This window comes from Microtus ochrogaster, unplaced genomic scaffold, assembly GCF_000317375.1.
Source record: "Microtus ochrogaster isolate Prairie Vole_2 unplaced genomic scaffold, MicOch1.0 UNK131, whole genome shotgun sequence".
Taxonomy (NCBI): Eukaryota; Metazoa; Chordata; class Mammalia; order Rodentia; family Cricetidae; genus Microtus; species Microtus ochrogaster.
The window spans coordinates 452,630-461,155 of NW_004949229.1; the positions used below are offsets into that span (position 1 = coordinate 452,630).

General features: G+C 44.0%; 1 protein-coding gene across 4 annotated transcripts in view; it reads right to left on the minus strand.

Moving 5' to 3' along the window:
• The window catches only part of Klhl15 (kelch like family member 15), a 48,215-nt gene extending 41,029 nt beyond the window's left edge, over positions 1-7,186 (minus strand). Inside the window, exons 1-2 of one of the 4 annotated variants that reach the window (XM_005371850.3) lie at positions 7,115-7,186; positions 6,314-6,522 (exon numbers count right to left, since the gene is read on the minus strand). The gene's annotated coding sequence lies outside the window, so the exon portion shown is untranslated. Of the gene's footprint in view, positions 1-5,778; positions 5,971-6,313; positions 6,801-7,114 lie in introns of those variants that run through there. The other 3 variants (XM_026778378.1, XM_026778377.1, XM_026778380.1) reach the window with 3 other exon arrangements.
• Positions 7,187-8,526: the final 1,340 nt, after the last annotated feature.

The window sequence follows — 8,526 nt, forward strand, 5'->3', positions numbered from 1 at the left end:
AAAAAAAAAGAAAAATGTAAATGATTCCAGACTGCCTTCACTATCAAATTGTTCTAACAAAATTGACACCTATGCAAGAAATGCCATACTTCCATATTGAAAGGAAAATGAAAGCTTAGCATTTTTTAAAAGATAAAATTTCCAAATCATAAACTCTCACACAATTTCTATAATCTAGCCAATAATTTTTAATTCAACAATCTCAAATCAGCCATTTCTCAGTACACTGATGGTAAAAGAAAATTTAGAAATGGGGAATTTATTTTTTTGAGCTCTAATAGGCATTCCTTTTATCCTCAAATATATACAACCACTCAAGCTGGGAAAGAACACAAGCTGAATGTGGGAGAAAAGACTGCATATTTGTTTAATACTGAAACTCTCTTCATCAAAATATTCTTTTAACTCAGTATTAAATTGCAAATTTAGAAAGATCTGGTCCTCCAGCCTCAAGACTGGCACCTAATACCCAAATTACTTCAGTTTACAGGTATGTTTAGTATCTAGTCACCCTATATTATAAAAAAACTGAAAAAAAACCTCAACCATTTCAATGCTATTTTTCATCTTTAATGCTCCTTTACTTATTCCTTACTGTAAGAAGTAGTCCAAGAGTGATGTCATGGAAAACAGCTTCCCTAGATTGGATCCAGTGAGAATTCTAGGAAAAGTCTCTATTGGGAAATAAAATCCCAAATCTTCAAAGCTGCATTTTAACATGAAATCACAAATCGTGCACTGTTAGCATTTTCATTCTCCCCAAGAATTATATAACTAACACAATGTTTTGGAAGCTCCTGAGTTTATGATACAGATTTCCTATATAAGTCCATGATGCAGTATTAACTAAATTCAAAGATAATAATCAAGAACAAAAGATACTTTTTCTATCTGACCTTATTTGCTTCAATGATTCAGCTAGATTCCCCCCCACACAGCTTGCAGACAAGCGCCCAGGGCTTCACACATGGGATGTAAGTGCTCTATCACTGAGATATACCCCCAGCCTGATGAACTTTAGGTATCTCATATTAAAGAGAGAAAGCAGCTTACTCAGGTGGTGCAGCCTGACAACCTGAGTATCATCTCAGGGAAAAGGTAATAGAGAACCTACTCCTACAAGTAGTTCTCTAACCTCCAAATTCATGCTATGTAGCCTGTGCACATGTATGCACATACAATAAATAAATAAGCAAATAAGTAAATGTATTTTTTAAACATCTTATGGCCAGTGATATGACTCAGTGAGTAAAGGACCCTGCTACCAAGTGTGATCTGAGCTTGATCCCTGGCTACACATGGTGGAAGGAGAGAACCAACTCCTACAAGTTGTATTCTGACCTTCACATTCTTGCCATGGCTCATATGCATGTGCATTTGAATATACAAAAAAAGAGAAAAAATATGAAGTGCTGAGGATATAATTTAAAGGTATGGTGTTTGCCCAACACATAAAACCCTAGCTTCAGCCGGGCGATGGTGGCGCACGCCTTTAATCCCAGCACTCGGGAGGCAGAGGCAGGCGGATCTCTGTGAGTTCGAGACCAGCCTGGTCTACAGAGCTAGTCCCAGGACAGGCTCCAAAGCCACAGAGAAACCCTGTCTCGAAAAACAAACAAAAAAAAAAAAAAAAACCCCTAGCTTCAACCTCTACCTCCAAGTATTAAAAAGAAGAAAAAAGTTGGGTAGTGGTGGCACACACTTTTAATCCTAGCACTTGGAAGGCAGAGGCAGGCAGATCTCTGAGTTCAAGGCCAGCCTGGTCTATAAGAGCTAGTTCCAGGACAGGCTCCAAAGCTACAGAGAAACCCTTTTTTGAAAGAAACAAAAAGGAAAAAATAGAATATATTTTACTTTTTCACTCTTTATTATTCCGAAATTAAAAGTTCTGGGTCAAGAACGTCATTCAGTCAAAGAGCACTTGCCTGGTACATGTGAGGCTCTGGGCAGTTCAATCCTCAGCACGCTCTTCCAAAAATAGTTATAATTCTGGTCTACTGAGATGGCTCAATTTGTAAAGGCACTTGCCCCCAAGACCGACTATCTAAATTCAATCAATTCTTGGGAACTGAACGGTGGAAGATGAGAACCAACTCCTGCATCGCCCTCTGACCTTCATATGTACACGCCTACATACACAAAGACACAGACAAAAACATTTTTAAAAATTCTAACTTGAAAGGTTATCTACTGCCACATGTGTTGGTACACACTTTAATCCCAGTACTTGCAGGCAGAGGCAAACAGATCTCTGTAAGTTCGAGGCCAGCCTAGTCTACATAGTGAGTTCCAGGACAGCTAGGGCTATGTAGAGACCCTATCTCAGAAAAACAAAGCAAAACAAAAACAAAAGCCATCTACTTATTTTTTTTACTGGGAGAAGGTTGTTTATTTGGAGACAGGGCTTCACTTTGTAGCCCTGGAGAGATTTGAACTCAGAAATCTACCTGCCTTTGCCTTCTTCATGCTTGAATTAAAGATCCGGGAAACCATTCCTGGCCCCCTTGTCATCTAAATTTTTTTTTCATTTTGTGGTATGGGTGTTTTGGCTGCATATATGTCTGCGTACCATGAGAGTGCCTAGTGGCCATGGAAGCCAGAAGAGTCTAGGGTGACCTGGAACTGGAATTACATTTAGTTGTGAGCCAACATGTGGATGCTGGGAATTGAACCCTGATCCTCTAGAAGAGCAATTAGTGCTCTTAATCACTGAGCCATCTTTCTAGCCCCATGGTCATCTACTTTTGAGCCAACAGCAATACAAGGTATACCTATGGGAAATGACCTATGGGAGCCTTTCTATTGGTTCCTAAAATGGCAACAATAAGCTCCTTCTACTCTTCCTTTTGTTGTTGCTGTTCCTAGAAAATTAGCCTCACTGCACTTGTTCTTTTTTGCCTAGGATTACTCTATGCAGGTATCTATAACTCCCTGTAGATCAGTCTCAATGAGACCTTGTCCCAAATCCCTCTTAAAATAACAGAACCAGTGGGCTTGGTGGTACCTTTTTTCAGCACTCAGGAGGCAGAGGCAGGAGGATCTCTGTGGCTTCAAGGCCAGTCTGGTCTACAGCCAAGATTACAGTACAGAGACCCTATCCTAAAAAAAGCAAACAAACAAAACATAAATAAATGTAGGGCCCAGGTCCTACCCTGGTTCATGGGGTGAGAGGACAGTTTCTGGTCAGCTGACAAAGCATTCTGTTTGTTCCTGTGCTTCCCCTGCCCCGCCTGGTGATTAGCTGTAGGGCATTGACTCCATTGTTGGTATGGTAATTTCCCACCTGCCTGGGCAGAGGTCCGTGCAGCAGTTAGGTACCTAAGGACTTCCCCAAGTCTGAATAAACAGCATTCGGCTGATCTCCTTTCAAATGACCCAGGTTTCTTTGTGTGTTCTTTCAATCTCCAGGCCCTTGCCCCACTCGCGTATGGTCCAGTGGCGCGCGAACTGTACTGAGGGTGTAACACAGAATCGGGTGTTACAAATAAAAATTACAAAACCTGGCCGGGCGGTGGTGGCACACGCCTTTAATCCCAGCACTCAGAGGCAGAGGCAGGCGGATTTCTGTGAGTTCGAGACCAGCCTGGTCTACAGGAGCTAGTTCCAGGACAGGCTCCAAAGCCACAGAGAAACTCTATCTCGAAAAACCAAAAAAAAAAAAAAAAAAATCAAAACCCCTCTATTCCATCAACCAAAGAATCCACATCTTCATCTCTGCTTTATCTTTTTCCTAATGTATATTTAATGCTGAAGTAAAAATTTTTAAGATAGGGTCTCATATTCCAGGCTGCCTCTACTGAAGAAGATTCTCAACTGATCCTCTTGCCTCCACCTCCTAGTACTAAAACTACAGAAATGGGCCACCATAGTTTTATTTTCTCTTCAAATAATTTTGTTTTGTGCCACATATAGTTAGCTACACATGCCTATAATGCCAGTACATGGGAGGCTGAGGCAGGAGGATTACCCTAACTTTAAAGCAAACCTGGGCTACAGTGAAAAACTGTCTGGAAAAAAATCCAAAACAAAAAATTGTTAAAACTATTACTACTAACTTGAATCCCCAGCACCTAGAACAGTGTGTATCACATAGTAAATGCTTAATAAATACTTGATCTATGAAGAAATTTACTTCACAAATCTCCATGTTCTATAACCACCCTCAATTTAAAGATGAAAAAAAATCCAAAATATGAGGTCAAGTTACTGGCCTAAGGTTATGATATTACGTAACTAGTGTCCTCCCGAGTTCTCCGAGTTGTACACCTTTCTAATTAACTACCATTACTGCAAGCCTTCACCAATGACCAGCTTTCATTGTTCTTCGGTTTTTAAAAAAGCCCAAAGGAGCTATGGTATTCTAGTTCTAAAGAAATGTCTGGTAATAAATTAATCTACAACACGCCCCCAACCCAGACTCATTGTTCTAACTTAACATTCAGTCATGAAACATTTGCAATTTGAAAGCTCAAACCTGAGGGTGGGCCACCAACATCATAGGGAGATGGGTCAAAATGGGGGGGGGATTCAAGTTAAAGGTACTAAAATATAGCACTTTTTCCTTTCTCCCATCTCTCGACTTGTCATGATGTATTTTTATTTGTTGATATAAGTTGTCCTAAGTAAAGAAAAATTCCAATTTGAAATTATTAACACAAATTTCACTATTCATTTATATTGCACAATGTCAATTTATACACATTAAACCAAGTTTGGGACTCCCCCCTTCTAAACACACATGAATTCAGTCAAGCCAGTCTTGGTTCCACAATTTCATCCCTAAATAACCCACAACAAGGCAGAGATCAAACTCTGAAATTTTTGGTAACGTAGTGATCAGTCAAAATTATCTTTAGGACAAGGGATAAATCCAAAATATAAAAGCAGCCACTTTAAAGTTGGCTGCTCCTTTTCCAAATTAATCCTGCCCACTTTACATTATTCTGTCTTTTTACAAAACACAGAAGCATACTGTGAAAGACAACTGGTATTAGACTAGGGAATTAAAAAACACTTATTACCAACTAAAAATAATATACTCCAAAATGATCCTTTCACTTTTTATTGACTATTTTAAGTAAAAACATCCTACAGTTTTGAAACTCTAGCAAAATATTTTCAAACCACAAATATTACTATCTTATTTTTCTGCCAAATTAACCAGTAGTAAAGAGCATTAATTAACATCCTTTACCACTGACAAACTGCGACTCAAGGCACCTACTGAGTGTTGTGATTGAAAATAGAATTTAATTACACAAATATTACATTAAAAACTAAAATGTTGAGATTCATTACACATTTCTAGACCTATTAAGCATTTGAGAAATATGCATGCATTTGTAAGCTCTTCAAAAAACAATTTTCAAACGGGTAGAAGCATTCAGTCATCCTGTTCCCTAGACATGAAAAGCAAACATTGCAATTAGAGCATATACACTTTTAAAATGACAACAGCAAATCAGATAGCAAAAAGAAACTCTGAAAAACATAAGAAATATTCTGAGTCAGAAAAGGGCCTGCCTGAGAGGCCTAGAAAGATGACAAGCCCTATAGTGACATGAGATCTGAATTAAAGAATACCGTTATTTTAAAGAAGCAGCTAGCATTTTGTAGAAGGCAAGCCAGCCAACGTGCCTATTAAACAGCCATCGATCACAGCACTGTTTTGCTATTCCGTACTTATTTACTTATAATATAGAAATTAAGAGGCAGCAACAGTTAGCCACATTAACCACTCCAGCAAAGGGTACTTAAAAAAAAAAGAAATGACCTTACATTTACGACGACACTTTGCAGCTATAGATTATTTTTACATACATGACCTCATATAGTCCTCACTACCTTCTGATGTGGCTCGGAGTGACTGCGTTTCAGATAAGCAACTGAGGTTCTGCACGGGATTTTCTCAGCCACCCAGGCGGCCCCAGACGTTCCGATTCCACGCTTTACTGCCTCACAATCCGCACAGTTCTATTTCAGGCACAACTCGGATTTTTAAAGGGAAGGAACCGGTTAGGGGGAAAATAACCATGGTACCTGCAGCTCTGTGCTGCAAAAAATGGCTGAATTATGCTTCTTCCTTTTTTTTTCCTCTCTCTCTGTCTCTCCCCCCCCCCTCTCTCTGTTCCCCTGGGAAAAGAAAATTTACATTTCAAACAATTTAAGTAAACTCAAAGACAAATCGGGTCCCAGCTTCTTAGGAAATGTTTGAGCGCCGCCGGTGCAGCAAGGGCCACGGAGCCCGTGCCTTCCTCGGGGCCGCGGGCAAAGCCCGGGCTCCGCAGGCCGGCGGCCAGGGGCGGCTACGTACCTCGGGGGTCCTGTCCAGCCTCTAGTGGACGGCAGTCTGCATCAGGAAGAAGCGGGCCGGTGGGCCGAACGGTGGGAGGGTCGGACGCAGGGCGCCCGCACGGACCTCGGGAGGCTCCCTAGACCTCTACAAGGGGCCGCTCCCTGGCCGCGCCGGGGCGCTCCGGCGCGGGGCGAGCGTGCGAACCCGAGGTCCCCTCAGAAGCAGTCCTGGGAAAGAAGACAGCGCTTGAGTAGCGAGTCCAGACAGTTGGGCTAGGCGGGAGGCTTACGGCTGGCGTCGGGGCCGGGGCCCAGACATGCCGCTACCGGGGAGGGGAGGGGAATGAGGCTCGCGGCACCCCCCAACAGGGTTCGGCAAGAGCACCCCGCGTAGGGCCACGAACCGGGAGAGAGCTAAGGGGGTCGAAGGCAACGGCAGAAACGCTAGCAGCAGGAGCGAAGTCGGCGACGGTGTCTCCGGGTTTCTGCCCCGAAGCGCGCGGAGCCTCAGGATCACCCACGCCGGGGGTGGAGGAAAGCGGGAAAGGGGCGGGAAAGGGGCGGGGCGAGCGGGGCCACGAGCCAGGGGCCGCTCCGGGCCTCGCGCCCCGTGCGGGCCGCGGGAGCCGCCCGGGGCCCGCCCAGGGAGGCGGGGCTGCTGGTAGGGGGCCCGGACCACGGGGTCGAGGACGCGGAAGCCTGCCTCTCCGTGGGAGCGGGCGGGAGCGGGAAGCCGCAGCTTTGAGAGGAGGCCAGAGAGGTCTCCTGAAACCCTGAGGGTGCCCCGTAGGGGCCAGCGCGCCGCCTGCCGGGTGTTTACCTTCTCCCTGGTCGAACGCCAATGCCGCCATCTTCGAACCGAACGCGCGTCACTTCCGGCGCCACGGAGCGGGAGCGGGGTGTGGGAGCCGGGTGGTGGGAGGATTGTCCCGCTGCGCGCCTTGTCCCTCAGGCGGGCCTGTCACAGTAGCGGGGACTTGGGAGGGGCTCCGAGGGAAAGAGGTAGCGGGGCGCTGCAGTCCGGAGCCGATGATACTTCCCTTCTGAGCACCGCCGTCGGGGCTATAGATGATCGGCGGTGCACCTCCCCCAGCGACAGTGTCACCTCGCCTGCCCGGGAGGTGGGCCCTGAGGCGCTGCGGCGAACGCGGGGTGCGCAAGTTTAGTGCTAGAAAACCCGGAAAATTCCATTTTTCGCATCTTGCACACCATGGGATGAGGGGAAGCTTTGCCCACAGTACCTGTTATAAAAGTGACTAGAGCAACACTAAATGACATCATTTCTATAAGGCAATTTGCAATGGGTCGTTGCGTCACAGTTCCACTCGGCTTATTGCATAGTAATTACACATTTCACAGATACATTTCCCAGACATGAAAAAAATCATAGAAAATGGCATGACTTCACAGGGAGAAAAGTGCAGATTAAAAAAGCGGATTTCTTTTGCGGCAAAATAAGAACGAAGTGTGTGTGTGTGTGTGTGTGTGTGTGTGTGTGTTTACAAGTCTGTTATAGAATTTAAGGTCATGACCCTTAAATATCACATTTTCTTGATTTAAGAATATGGAACTACAGCAGAGGGCTCTTGTAAATTTTTTATGGGTCTCTGTGAGGAAGTCGTAGATGACAGAAACACTTAGTGGAAGCCACTGGTTATACTACCAGTTTAAAATTAAGGCACCCCTTGATCATTTCTGACCTTTGCTGATAGTTTTTTGGCTTCTCCTACCTCTACCTCCACCAAGGAAAATAAATTTAAGTTTTATCTTATCTAAATAAATTTATCTTATCTAAATAAACTTATCTAAATAAACTGACACCTGCAGCAGTAATTCCTGTTTTCAATTACAGCCAGGCATTGCTCAACAACAGTGATGTGTTCTGAGAAATCAATAGGCAGGCAATTTCACTGTTAGGCAAACCTAGATGGAGGCCTAATGTGGCAGTGTGCGCCTTTAATTCCAGCACTTGAGAGGCAGAGGCAAGAGATTGTTGTGAGTGTGAGGCCAGCTTCATCTACATAATGAATTCTAGGCTAGCCAGGGATTACCTAGTGAGACCTTATCTGATAGATAGATAGATAGATAGATAGATAGATAGATAGATAGATAGATTCCTTATCTGATACACACACACACACACACACACACATGTGCTTTTTCGAAGATGCTATGGTTTGATGTGACTGGCAGCATGATGGTTCGTTTCTTCCAGAATCAACCACAAAAGGA